Raw genomic sequence first — 15,022 nt, forward strand, 5'->3', positions numbered from 1 at the left:
CTATTGTGCCGCCTAATATTGTACATTCAGTGTTTTGTTTTTTTGCAAATGCAACGTGAGCCTATTTAGACAACAGTGGCACAATTGCTGTGTGTGCGTGCATGCAGAAAGGTGCATTTTATTTATTTATTTGCTGAGCAGAATGTGTTTCAGATTGAATCCGAATTTCAAATTGCAAATCGCTAGGGGACGTCCACATGAAAACGAGCCCAGAGGTTATTTCTGACAGATTAGGAATACTCTCCTACACTATTCTGCCCTGCCAATTAAGCACGCCGCGCAGCAAATGCGCTTATCGAAGTGACTGCGCGTGTCACTTTGGTTACTTTAAATTATGTCAGTTTGTGTCTTCTGGCTTCTCTTTGGCTAAAGCTGTCTGTAGCTGAATGCCCAGACATGCCGAGTGAGAGCTCATAATACAGCTCAGTCTGTCCGAAGAAGATTCTTCGCTAAATCCGTACCGAATTCAAGCAGCTCCTCTGGGCCCAAGGTGATATACCCTAATTAAAAGTCAAGTGCAAAAGCATTATGTTTGCTTTACGTTTCATGTAGGACTGACATTTTTCACATTATTTCCTAGCGGGTGTGTATATATATTTACGCGGCACTGCTGAACTATATATGTATGTATTAAGGATGAGTTTTGTATATATTTTGAAATAGGACTTATAATTTTTGTGTTTTTAAGGACATTTACAAATACAAGTAATGTATCTTCGTGCTATCAATATTTACTTCAGCTGGGTCGACACGATGGCACTGTTGGGAGAAAAAGCATGGGTGTGATGTCATGGAAGTGATGTCACTTCCTTTCGGATAAACGAGAACAAACACATGTTTCTGATAATACAACATTCAGAAAATTGGGAATGCATCCATTGTAATCTACATATGTGTGCGTGTGAATGTTGGGAACAAAATCTTATGATATTGATGTCTTTCATATGTGCTTTTAGAGACATCCAGGATCACCTCTCATGAGAAACTTGTGTTTTTAATACTGATAATAAGAATTCCCTGATAGAATATACATTGGGATAACAATAAAGGTACTGAATGAAGAACACTTGACCATCGGTCAAGAAATTTAGTTCAATAATTACTGTCTCACCTACTCAAAATGCAATGCATCAATATCATAATGCACTAAATCTTATTTCAGTGGGAAAAGACAATGACACCGAAAGGGGAGTATTATACTTCTCTCCTAATTCCACTCTTACCTCTGAAACTGCTCTTTCTATGCAAGGACTGTCTTCCTTGATGGAGCCCTGTCCCACGAAGCTCCATCTTCATCCTTAGCCCCCTATAAAATATATCTGCTCTTGGAAAAATCATCGACAGTTTGAACGTCTACAATAACGCATGTTCTGATAACACCCAACTCTGTATTGGCATTGATTCCATAAAGCCAACCTCGCTTTCCCTTCTCCCATCCTGTCTTAAAGAGATTTCATCGTGGATTGGTTGTAACCCCTTCCAACTAAATGTTAAGTGCACGCTCAGTAAAGACTCCAGTTTGAGCGTACACCTTCTAAACTCTGATACCACTCTGCAAAAGAGTGTGCGGCAAATAGGAGTTGTCATTGAAAACCGAGCTCCCGTTCTTTTCCCACGTCAACTGTCTTTGACCTCATACCTCCATCTGCACAACGTCTGCCGCATCTGCTTTTTCCTTACCCCAGCTGCTGATGAGACGCTCATCCATGCCTGCATCAAATCCCGATTCGACGACTGCCAAGTCTCTCCTCTATAGCCTCCCCAATTTCTCATCTCCAAACTCCAGAAGATGCAGCCACAGCCTGACGTCTCACCTGCACCTGTAAATGAGAACAAATCATAACAATACTCCATTCCCTCTCCTGGCTCTCAATCCAATTCCGGATGAATATCAAGATTATACTCACCATCTTCAATATCAGCCATTGACTCACCCCTGGCTACTTTCCCCTCTCATCTCACTCTACTCCCCTCCTGCATTCTCTGTCACAGAAACCAAGGTTTAATTCTAACACGTAGGCTTTAGTGACCAAGATTCATAATACATGTTTTTTTTTGGGTTAGATCGCATAATATAAAACCCGCCACGATCCAACACAGACAATTAGTAAGGTTTGTCACGTACAATCGATTGTAACTGTTGTGGATTTACTCTCCAACACACCGGTGTGCTGTACCAGTAACGCATTGGTATGTTCTGTTTACGTGACAAACCTTACTAATTGGATGTGTCGGGTGGTGGCGGTTTTAACGATACATTTACATTTATGTGATCTAACCCAAAAAAACTGTATTATGGACCAAGGTTTCATGTCAGAGTCTCCAGTCAACCTTTGCTGAGTGGGAGGTTGCTCTCTCTCTTATTCTGCTCCAATGGTCTGGAACTCCGTTCCCCCAGCAATGTGTCAAGTTGACACCATGCCGGTGTTCAAGTCTAGGCTCTAGGCCTTTTTTTTTCCCTGTGACTGACTGCCTCTCTCAATAGGACACTTTAAAAATGCCCACTATTTCTGTACAGTGTCTTGAGATGCAGTTGCATTCTAAATAAATATTGGATATTGTGTTGTACATTGGTATGCATGGCCCAAACCATGTCCGATTTTATTGAGAATTGAGTTTTGAAATTCAGAATACCTTTTTAGAAAACGTGTTTTGTAAATATTTGGAAAGAAGCACGTGAAGGGAAACTGCTCATACATTAATACAATAATAGTAATTAATTTACCCATTAAAGACTCTCAAGACACTCTTTCAGCAGGGTCAAGCATTGAGATGTTTGGCCAATTGCATTAATACGTGTTTAGCATTTGGGAGAAAACTAATAGCCAGTTAAAATCCACAGGGATATTATTATCACGCTTGTTTACTTAGACAAGCTTCACCAAGTCTCATTACTCTTTTTAAGGAGGCGCCTGCCAAGTTTAGCAGTAGGTTGTGATGATGGCTATATATATATTCCTTTTCAGTAATTTCATATTGCACTCAAAGTTCTATAATACTGTAACATCCAAGAATCAATTGCCACACGGCTATCTCCTAACCACCTCTCAGGCCGAGCGTACAACACCTGCTATTCCCAGGTAATTTCGCTTTCGAGTGCTAACCAGGCTCAAAACCTGCTGAGCTTTCGAGATCTTACAAGCTTGGCCACATTCAGCGCGATTTGGTCATAGGCATACGGGTAGGTCCAGTACTCTTGCCATGCCAAGAATGCGAGGCATGAGAGTGAACAAAAATTAATACAATGCACAGACATGCTTATTGTTTTGAGCCTTCAAAAATACCCAGCATTGTCCCCTCAGGTAATGCAAGTTTGAAGGCTACCACCCACCATGCGAGTCAGAGGTGCAGGAAAGAGCTTGACCCTAAAAATATTTGACTTCACTTACCCACAAGTGCCACATTTAACGCACATTCGTCGCCAAGGAATGAACTCTTGGCAGCAGCTATAAGCGAGGATTCCAATAACAGTGCAGATCAGCATGAGATGGGACCTCCTGCGATAATATTTCATGGGGCTCTTATCCAAGAAGTTAGTGCGTTATGCAAACATGCCCTTTTTTGTAATTACATTCCTTCAACGCATGGCCCGTGCGTTGGAGGAATTAAGTAAAAATCAGTCCCACACTTGAAAGGATATTTAATGTTGAGCATAAAACTACGTTAATCCACCAGATTTTTTTTTTTTAAACTATGTAATACTCTGCGTGCGGAGTGAGGGCTCTACGTCCATACAATGTCAACTGATCGTGTTCTCATGTAACTCACGAAAGCCCCTAAGGTCAGAAAGCACACATGTTCTTGCACAATGGACATAGAAGCAATTGCTTTCAGCATGAGCAACAATAACTGTCTACCTACTTATACCATCAGCTATAAAAAAAATGCAATTCTTGAAAAATACGTAGTATGTATTATTATGATGTATTATCATTGCTACAGTATTACTATTCGTCTTTGGAGCCACTGCAGTGTGGGGAAAAAAACGTGTAGCACTAGCCTCAATGCTTTCGAGAAGACTTATTGGAAGTATTTGACTGTTCTAGATTTGAAGCTTTCGTGACTGCGAGGATCCATACTCTTTGGTTCTATTCGGTAAAGTCACGTAGGTAAAAAATAAAATAACAAAAATCACGACGTTTCGGCCACAACACAAGTGGCCTTCATCAGGTGAAGGGACCGTGCTGTCATGAGGACAGCGTTGGAGTGAAAACAGCCAAGCCCAGGTCGCGTCCTTTAAGCTGTGTGGGAGGAAGCAAAACGCTTTGACAAAGGAATTAGCATAAAAATGAGCACGATATACGTAGGAGGTGCATGGGCCATGATGGACCAGGAGCGGGTGGGGACCATGACGGACCAGCAGCAGGGGGGGAGTAGAGTGAGTGAGTGGAGTGAGTGAGTGGAGTGAGTGAGTGAAGTGAGTGGAGTGAGTGGAGTGAGTGGAGTGAGTGAGTGGAGTGAGTGAAGTGAGTGGGTGGAGTGAGTGAGTGGAGTGAGTGAGTGGAGTGAGTGAGTGAAGTGAGTGGGTGAAGTGAGTGGGTGGAGTGAGTGAGTGGAGTGAGTGAGTGGAGTGAGTGGAGTGAGTGAGTGAAGTGAGTGGGTGAAGTGAGTGGGTGGAGTGAGTGAGTGGAGTGAGTGAGTGGAGTGAGTGAGTGGAGTGAGTGGAGTAAGTGGAGTGAGTGAGTGACCAGTGAATTAAAACATGTACACCTGGCCCTCAAGAGAAACGGATACTCTGACCGTATCATCCGCCAAGCTGTTTCTCCCTCCATACAGAAACAACCACTTGATACTCCGGTCAAAACCATCACACTGCCATATATAGCAGGCGTTACTAAAAAGATCTCCAAAATTCTAAACAAACACAAGATCCTGGTCCGGTTCAATACAGTACACAAAATCCGTGACCTGTTCCCATCCGTGAAGGATGTCGTTCCTGACTTACAGTACCCCGGGGTTTACAAATTGAGCTGCACTTGTGGTGATTGCTATATCGGGGAGACGAAGCGACATGTCTCTGACCGAATTCGCGAGCACAAATCAGATTTGAAACACGGCAGAACGAATTCTTCTGCCGTAGCTGACCACTGTTACAACTCTGTGGGTGATCACGATACAGTTTTCCCCGATACCAAGGTTCTCTGCAAACCCACGGGTTTTTATCAGAGATTTGTCCACGAGGCAATTCAGATTTACAAACACAGACACAATTTCAACTGAGAGGATGGTTTCAAATTAAGCAATCATTGGAAAGATGTTCTAAATCAAACCAAACATTACACTAATTTTCAATGGTACAGTAAAAATTTTTTTTCAAGTAGTGGTATCCCAAACTTTCACAGCTGCTTATTTCTCTCCACTCACTCACTCCACTCACTCCACTCACTCACTCACTCCACTCACTCACTCCACTCACTCCACTCACTCCACTCACTCACTCCACTCACTCCACTCACTCACTCACTCCACTCACTCACTCCACTCACTCCACTCACTCCACTCACTCACTCCACTCACTCCACTCACTCACTCACTCCACTCACTCCACTCACTCACTCCACTCACTCACTCACTCCACCCACTCCACTCACTCACTCCACTCACTCCACTCACTCCACTCACTCACTCACTCCACTCACTCACTCCACTCACTCACTCACTCCACTCACTCACTCACTCCACTCACTCACTCCACTCACTCACTCCACTCACTCCACTCACTCACTCTACTCCCCTCCCCCCCCCCGCTGCTGGTCCGTCATGGTCCCCACCCGCTCCTAGTCCATCATGGTCCATGCACCTCCTACGTACATTGTGCTCATTTTTATGCTAATTCCTTTGTCAAGCGTTTTGCTTCCTCCCACACAGCTTAAAGGACGCGACCTGGGCTTGGCTGTTTTCACTCCAACGCTGTCCTCATGACAGCACGGTCCCTTCACCTGATGAAGGCCACTTGTGTTGTGGCCGAAACGTCGTGATTTTTGTTATTTTATTTTTTACCTACGTGACTTTACCGAATAGAACCAAAGAGTATTTGACTGTTACTAATATTTCAATATCCCTGTTGAGGAATTACTCTGAAATATAAAGACTATTAAAACGTATGCACTGTCCACTGGTAATTGGGATGCTCCAGAATTTTATTTTGCGCCACTTGTATACCCCAACAACTCAAACGCATATTAGATGTCTGCTCACGTCAACAATTCCAAGGCCCTGCTGAATTCTAGCCAAGGGGACCCCCACCCACCCCCCCCCAAATGGCAACTGTCCGTGTATGGCACAAGGTGAACTCGAACCTGGCTTGCACATGGGCATGAGTCTGCCAATACAATGATACCAAGGTTCACGTCGGGGATGCGTTCCTGAAAGGTGCGACGACGATTGTCGAAACGGTGTAAATCAAAAAGTGATTCAGAGGGTAGGGGGTGGCGGAGGCGAGGGCTGAGAAAGGACGGACGTTGCTTTGTCAGCGACGTGAAAGGGGGAGACGGAAATCGGGGTAATGCTGTATCTCTGAATTCCAACCGAGCTTTGTCCAAGCAAAGATTTGCAAATCTTCTAAATAAATGAGTTTATTGTTGTATGACACAGACTGACATGTAAGTCGGAGACGTAAAAGCACACAGTCATTACTTCTGTGTTATGAAATTATACAAATGTGGCAAGCTGTGACTCTGGAAATCCTGACCTTTATAAAAATAAGTCTTGTGGCTGGTTGAGAGCTTTATGAAAGTATTCAGAACATAATTAAAATGTTGGCCATGCATTTGCATTACAATTAATAATTAATCCCCGTTGAAACATTTGACAGAGGAAAATGCAAATGTTTTCGCCCTCAAGTTATAGTGGAAATGCTAAATGTAATTGAAACCTCTCTTGAGCATCAAATATCAAGAGGAATTTTCTGAAAATGCCAGTGATAATGAATTTGAGATATTTTCTGAAATTAACCAATTCATATTCAAAATATTTCTTATTTTTTTATATTAATGCGTCGTTAGATACTGGGGATGCTACCATGGTATAATGGTTGCCACGGTTAGTTGATTGGCAGATCACGTGTAAAGTGTGAGTACTTCAACCTCTGTCGCGATGTCTGGCTCATGTGGAAGAGGAGGCCAAATACCATCTCTCGAGGGGCTTTCTACTCCTGACAGTGGAGGCCCTTCTGCCAGCAGTGGTGTGAGCAAGAAATGGCAGGGAAGTACTTTTACACGGAGGCTTTCCCGACCAGTATTATCCATAATAGAGGTGTTTGTGGGTTCGATCACGTAGACATAAATGCGTCGTTGAACCTGCCACCACCGGACAAAGCCAAATTAGCAAGGTTTTTCACGTAACTGAAACATGGCAATGTGTTACTAGTTCAGCACACCGGTGTGTTGGAGAGTAAACCCACAACATTTACAATTCGAATACGACGTTTTTGCCGGTAATTACAACCAGCCTAATCAGGCGACAGCCAAAAACAACTTTTATGAAGTACTTTTACCGTTATCTTTTTATTATTTTATTAGTGGAGCCCAGTGGGACAGTGCACGCGTGTCATCCACTGGTGTGGACACAAGGTTTGGTGGGTCACACAGAGAATCTTGACGCTTACAGGCACAATAGGGTGGGAGGTGACCAAGTCGCTTCCGATTTGCATGGTTGGCTACGTACGGTGCAAAATAGGTTCAACATATACGGTATACGTGGCAGCATAGCAAGTTGGTTGAATCCTCCAGGGAAAACTTTGAATTGTTTCTGAAATGTGTGGCATTTCCCAGTGCATGTGTGCTCCAGTTTCTTTCCAAATGACAAACACGATTAATGGATTCATAATAAAGGTTTTTGGGTTAGATCGCGTTTATTTATAAATGTGTCGTAACCCTCCACCACCCGACACGGCCAATCAGCAAAAAAAGTGTCACGTTGACAAAAGACAAATAATTCACTACTTTAGCCCACCGGTGTGTTGAAGAGTGAATCTACATTTACAGTTTGAGTACGACGTTTAGCTGGTAAATACATCCAGCATCATCGGGCAATTCGCCAGAATGGTAAAGCCCTCGCTTGCTCCCGGTTTTATATAGAGCAGCAGGGTGACGTATTTACCAGCGAAACGTCGTACTCAAACTGTAAATGTTGTGGATTCACTCTTCAACACACCGGTGGGCTAAAGTAGTGAATTTTTTGTCAACGTGACACTTTTTTTGCTGATTGGCCGTGTCGGGTGGTGGAGGGTTACGACACATTTATAAATAAACGCGATCTAACCCAAAAACCTTTATTATGAATAATATTGGTCGCGAAAGCCTACATGTTAAACTGACGATTAATGGAAGTGGTCAAACGTCCCAATGCAGGATTCTCCTTAAAAAGTAAGAATATGCATTGATTATTTCCTCATAAAAAGTATTATTGTTATATACATTTTAATACCATGCTGTGAGACTTCCTTTCCAAGTGGAGTTCCGCTTAAAACAGAAGCTGACTCGAGGAGACGGAGTGGGGCACTGAGGGAGCGTGAAGCACACAAAATCAGATTCAGAATATCTATATTGGACGAATCTGATGAGCTACAAAGCTCTTTTTCGCAGATGTCCAGTAGGGGCGGGAAAGAATGTTACAACAACAAACTTTACAAACATATGAGTATAGTTAAAAGTACAAGAAGGTTCAACCAATCACCCAAACACATACAAACTAAAACAACCCCACCCTACCAGGCAAATCCCACTAAGCTATTAACTTACTTTTCAGAAGAGACTTGACCACAAATGATAGCTCAACAAAGCGGCCCATCATTTGGACAATGTGGAGGGAAAAACCTGAGGACCCGGAGAAAAATCCACGCGACCACGGGAAGAGAACATACAAACTGCAAATATACAGGCGTCAGGGTCGGGATCGAACCCCCTACCGCCTGCATACCAAGCAAGGAAGATAACATCTAGCCACCGTGGCGCCCTTTAATAAATAAATAAATACATTTCACGTGATCACTCGCCGTGGCTCATATCAGCGTTGAGTGATATTTGAACCAGTCTTGGGCCCCACCACTTCCTTCATCAACCCACACTGACCAGCGTGGGGAAGTATGGTCAAACAACCACCAAGACTGTTATGGCATGGCGATGCTTTGATCCCACAGCGGATTAACACAGGTCGAGATATCATTGCTCAAGTAGATAGCTTGCATGTGTCCCTGAATGTAGGCAAACGTTGCATCATTGGACATACATTTATTGCAATCTATATTTTCAGGGCTTGCCTATGAGGTTCTTTATATAAAGTGGGTTGAATGAGATTATGCTCAGCTACTTACAATGTATGCGGGCGATCGCCATGGTTGCAAAAACATTTGACAGGGCAAAAAGTGTTTGTTGTTGCAGTATTTGCAAGCTGAACTCACTCGCTGTGTCAATCAAGCTCGGTTGGCTTTACTGCAATGGACAGCAGAGTATTAACTGACCAGAACGTACATTATCGCCAAGCTTATATTTCCATAGGTGCAAACTTAGGTGCAGATGCTGTCGAATCTAATGTTGTTTAAAATCAAGGCAGCGTGTATCATGAAAACAAAGATCCCTACAAAAAGAGACGATGCGCCACAGTACGAAGTAAATCCAAAAGCCACTGATTTATTTTTAATTGTGTCCCGTCTATCGTCGGCTGTGTAGTGTTAATATACGCAGCTCCACTCGTTAAAAATCGATAACCCACCCGATGAATTCCACAGGGGGGGGGGGCCCTTGCACTAAACCCCGCTCCACAACGCCCCCCCCCCCCCCCACATTAATCCCAACCTTTGTGAGCTGCAGAATCCCAGACTCCTGCCCCCCTACAGTCTTTCCTTCCATCCTCCGCCGTGGCCGTCGTTGAGACGGGGGAATTTGAGAGACAACAAAAACAACAACAACACACAACCCACACGGCTCCCACGGCATGGCCACGTAACTGCCACAGAAGTTGATAAATGAATAACAACACGGTGGAAATTCTCCCTCTATAAATGCACACCATTGTGGCTCTTGCAATGCAATATTTAAGTAGAGATTACAAGCATGTGGAACTCAGGCTTTTGGGGGGGGGGGGACTTGGGTGAGGTATTTGTTTAGTTTCCATATCAGCAGTGGGGTAATGTTACACCTGCACGCAAGTCGTTGAGCACAGAGGCATTCTAAAAGTGGTGCGGCAGGCAAATCATGAGCTATGTTGTCGCAGGAAGGAACCATAAATAAGTGGTCCCCTTCTTTGCGCTGTCAAGTGATGCAAGAGCTGAATGTACACAAAGCGTTCTTCATTGACTCTGTCTGAATCACAAGCCAAATACAATGTAGATGTCAGGATCTGTCTTACTTAAGAATGAATCACAATTCCTCCATGAAGCGTGCTCCTGTACACATATACGTTCCCAATGATGGACTACGTGGTTAGCAGCAGTGCAGCCGAAATCAATTGCCATGCTGTACTTCTATGCCAGGCCGTAATTATATAATATATATGGGGGGGGGGGGTACATCCCCCCCCCACCCCCCAATATTCAAATTTGCTCAAAATGTCCCCCCCCCCCCAATATATTGCTGTAAAATAGATTTCTGTTTATATGATTGTGGTTATGGTTTTACTTTATTAATCCCTAATCTCTGCCATTGCATACAATGAAACAAGAAAAGGTAAAAAAACAGCAATGTAATACAATAACACTATTAGACATTATTGTAAAAAACATAAAAAGTCCATCCCATGTGTTAGTGAATTTTTTAATATTTTAGGCAGGAAATGGCAGGAAATTAGTTTTCAAATTAATATTTTTTTCTGGGGGGGGGACCTCCAGACCCGCTGGAAGATTTGGTCCCCCCCAATGTTGACACCATGGCTATGGCCTTGCTTCTATGGCTCCCACATTTATCCTTCCCACCGTCATAAACCAGCACTTATCATCGTGGGTACATGTCTAGACAAATAAAGACCATCATCTGTATGTCTCAAAACCCTCTAGGGTACTTCCCGACGATGTAGAAAGCTTAAAAGTTGGTACATACGTAGCTTTTAACATATAAAGAACAGGAACATTTTGAAAATCTATATTTTAAGTGCCCCATAAACATGTTTGTGTGTGTCAGTCAGAAACCGTTCAAAATATAAGATTGTGGTTTGTTTCCTTTGATAGAGCGTTAAACAGAAAATATATTAAAAGCAAGAACCACTGTTATATATTTTGTTGTTTTTGAGATTATCAGGATTAAAGCGATTTTGAAAGAAATAAGGCATTTTATAATCTTGAAATCTTAATAATTCGAAAACAGTAAAAGCTAGAAGCTTCCCCTCATGCAGTATTAAGTTAATTATTTTTTGTTCTATCTAATAAAAAAAGAACCATCTTTATATTGAGACATTTCCAATGGGCACGTCTTTAAATATAAGAAGTTCTATCAAGTCATCAACAAATATATTATTTTGTGGAAATACTTTTTTTGGGAGTAGTTGTTAGTGTCTGATCGTTCTTAAAAATTGTAAAAACAAATCACATCTGGTTCATTATTATATTTATCGAATGCTTTCGCCCAGCGAAGACAGCCCTTTGTGAACTAGTGGTTGAATAAACTCCCATGTCCCCCGGGGGCACTTCACCCAGCAGCGAATTGCCAATTTAATCTGTCGATATACATAAACCGAGCATAGCCACCACCTTGGGTTCTTGGGTAAGTAATCGCTGATTGGAGAAATGTGCAGCATGACAACAAAAAAATGACAATCGCAATATGAAAAACACAGGGAAGCTCAACGCAAAGTGAAATCGATTTCGGAGTGATTTCATCGAGGTGCTAGCGAGGCGGAAGTGTGTGACAGCCACTAGTCTCGCCGTTCTCCTGCCACAGGCCCTTGATTTTACGGGTTATTTTGGGAATTAGCTTGTTGCTACAAGCCACTGCTAGAAGCCGTGCTAAGTGCGAGTATGAAATAAAGTTGTGCGTTTTGAGGGGGGGGCAGTACTTGGAAATGTAGTTTAATTTATAACCAGGTTCTTAAAGCTGTCAAATAGTTTCAGTCTATTGCTCATAGAATGGCTAGAATTAAGTAAACGTTCAAATGGACGCTAAATCATATATTGACTGCAAGTTTTTTTTTATTATATTCGCAACAAACTTTAAAGCTGTAATTTTAAAAAATAATGAACGTAGTATACAACCATGTCATCATTACATTCGTATTAATGCGTATGGTAATGTAAATAAATGTGATATGGTTTGTGGGAGAGCGCATAGTTCACAATTGGAAGGTTCTGATTTCAGATCCAATGATAGGTGTTGACTCAGCCCATAATCCCACTTGGGTCAATACAAACAGCTCCACTTTGTGAGGAAGTCAACAGGCATTAAAAACGATTCGTAATAAGTTTATTTTGGGTGATATTGTGTAGTTTATAATGTATTTTGTTAACTATAACCCTCCACCAAAGCAATCAAATCAAGTTGTCATATAATGGGCAAATCTGCGAATTGATTTGGTTTTTCAGCAAACCGGAGGAATGTTGAAAAGCAAGCAACATTTTGACGAATTTACATTCGATGTTTTACTAGAATCACATCTAAATCGTCAGTTGGTAATAAAAGCTCAGATCTCATGTTGAAAGTCTCACCCTTATACATTTAAGATGTGAAATTTCCACCACTGGCTCAGAGCTTGAACATGAGATTAGCACCGCCCTATGCTGAAGTGAGCAGATTAACCACTTCTTTTTTCAACTATTATCTGCATGTTCTGCTCATATGAAATTCATTTATTTACATGCCACGTTTCAAGAAACTTCCACACAATGTGGCATACAAAGTTAAGAGACCGTATTGATATATGTATATGTGGACAGGCTGAAAATCCATTAACACCGTTATTATCAAGAATTCCTCGTAAAATAATTGCTTCTCTTTTACAAGGCAATCTTACTGACGACAGCAGGAGAGCTTTTTCAGATGGAACATATCTAAGAAATATTTCCTAAAATATATCCCACATTTCAATGTCTTAAATAGTGAAGGGAGGGGAGGGGGGGAACACACCCACAGTGTTAAAATATTATCTTATAAGTAATGCACCATGACGATGCCATTGTCAGCAATTGGAGTTCAGATGGATTGGTATTTTTGGCAAGTCAAGCAGGTCTGCTAAGTCCCATTATAATCGACATGTTGCTTGACAGCGAGAGCCTCTTACAATAGAGAACCCAGGAGCATGGCGGCCCATCTGATGGTCATGAATTTTACATTCTCCTGCAACGATGGGTCACACAACCTCAGTGTTAACCCAGTTCTGATGAAGCCCCCCTTGCAAACGGATGTGAAACAAGACATTCCACTGGAATTTTTGTTTTACCTTCGCGACAACTTGTACGGATGCGACTGTGATCCACCACGTGCACGAATGTTTATCCACGGTCGTTTGTGTTTGGTTGCATCGTAGTCGCTGACGTGCAAGGCCACCCCGCACCTGCGTTTGTACTCATTATTCTCTGATATTAACGGTGTACGAAACTTTTTGCTGTTACGGTAATGATTTCCATTGGAATCCTCCACAAGTCTTCATTTTCGAAAATTCTCATAATTTCTCGAAGAGCAAAATAAAATCACACAGTACAGTGGGGAAGGCAGCGTAATGGAAAACAATCAAACAACGCCGATGGCTTAGGGGTTAAGAAGCGGAGGGTGGGGAATGGGCGAGTGTTGGTGGCTGCGTTGCGTAGCTGGCGTCTCACAGGGTGGGTATATCATGTCCGCAGGCAGAAGGTTTATTCGTTAGACTGCCAAACCATAGAATCATCATGGCATACTGTGTTTACTACGGATGCTGCTGAGCTGCAAGCATCGGTAAACCATAATGCGATATTTATTAGCTCCGCTACGCTTGCATTAAATATTCATAGTCTCATAGTCTTCTGGGATTATCTGCGCCGAAGGCTATAATTTAAAACGTAGACCAAGTGAATTCCAAGGTTTTGACATGATGGGGTTGGTGGCTATCTTATAAACGTATCCAATGTTTTAATGAGCGGGGGTGGGGGGAAAAACATAATCGCTTTGGATAAAATTACATTTGTGGTAACTCTACCTTCTTCACCTATCGTGGCCTACTTTCTTTCACTAAAAACGCAGAAGCATATTTGAGCTCTTGAATGCTCTCCCCATCCACAAGATTGATCCCCTTTAATTTTTTATATATTGATTTAATTCCATGGATTCGTGCCAATGACATGAAATGACCTTATATCATGCCCTCTAAAGCCCTGTCAGCTCCTCTTATGACCTCTTGCCACATCAACAGGACATTTTCCATTCTTGAAGGTGACGGAGCGTTAAAAGGGGGGCAGCTATGGTCAATCAGACAATCAGATATTTCAAGAAGCGACCCCATCAACAGAATTTTCGGATGGACGTTTCTCACGATTTGTTTCCAAAAGAGAGGTCAGCCAGAGCATGCAATGGTGTTTGTTACTCGATCAAGCAACGTCTTACGCAATTTACAACACAATACGATTCGGACTGATAAAGCGTCTACATTCTACTGCATCTCAAGATCCTGGCTGCTCAGTTCTTCATTTAAATAAGGTGGGGGGGGGGAGTTATTTTGTATGTTTAATTCCACCGTATTGTGGCTGCTGGCGCCTCACTGAGTTTGCCAGTGGGGCCTTGTGACAGAACACGACTTTTTGTGACTGCAGCCTCAAGCGGTAATGGTTCTGCTGGTAACCGTGTGTACACAAAAAAAGATCTCCGTATAGCCTTAACAGACTGTTGAGGCAAGTGATGTTAGCGAGCACCTATGAAGGCCGACACGGCACACGAGGGGGTGGGTGGCCAGCACCACGCCCGACCGACTTTGTCTCCCCAGGGGCGATGTTTACACATCGCACCGGGTACTTATTCGAGGCTGAGTCGACCTCGGGGAGGAGGCCCAGGACCAGGTTCAGATAATCGTCACTGGTAGTATTGGTGTCCGTGAACGGGGATTGCAGCATAGCGCTAAGCAGCTGCACCGC

At 42.7% G+C, this 15,022-nt stretch overlaps 1 protein-coding gene across 3 annotated transcripts in view; it reads right to left on the minus strand.

The window, feature by feature from the left end:
• SLC61A1 (solute carrier family 61 member 1) overlaps positions 1–13,488 on the minus strand; it is a 30,830-nt gene extending 17,342 nt beyond the window's left edge. For 2 of the 3 annotated variants that reach the window (XM_076068091.1, XM_032957241.2), the window contains exons 1-2: positions 8,742–8,890; positions 1,681–1,820 (exon numbers count right to left, since the gene is read on the minus strand). The gene's annotated coding sequence lies outside the window, so the exon portion shown is untranslated. Of the gene's footprint in view, positions 1–1,680; positions 1,821–8,741; positions 8,891–13,362 lie in introns of those variants that run through there. The other variant, XM_032957240.2, reaches the window with a different exon arrangement.
• Positions 13,489–15,022: the final 1,534 nt, after the last annotated feature.

The sequence above is a fragment of the Petromyzon marinus genome, chromosome 19 (genome assembly GCF_048934315.1).
Source record: "Petromyzon marinus isolate PM22_M1 ecotype Great Lakes invasive population chromosome 19, UKy_Petmar_22M1.pri1.0, whole genome shotgun sequence".
Classification (NCBI taxonomy): Eukaryota; Metazoa; Chordata; class Hyperoartia; order Petromyzontiformes; family Petromyzontidae; genus Petromyzon; species Petromyzon marinus.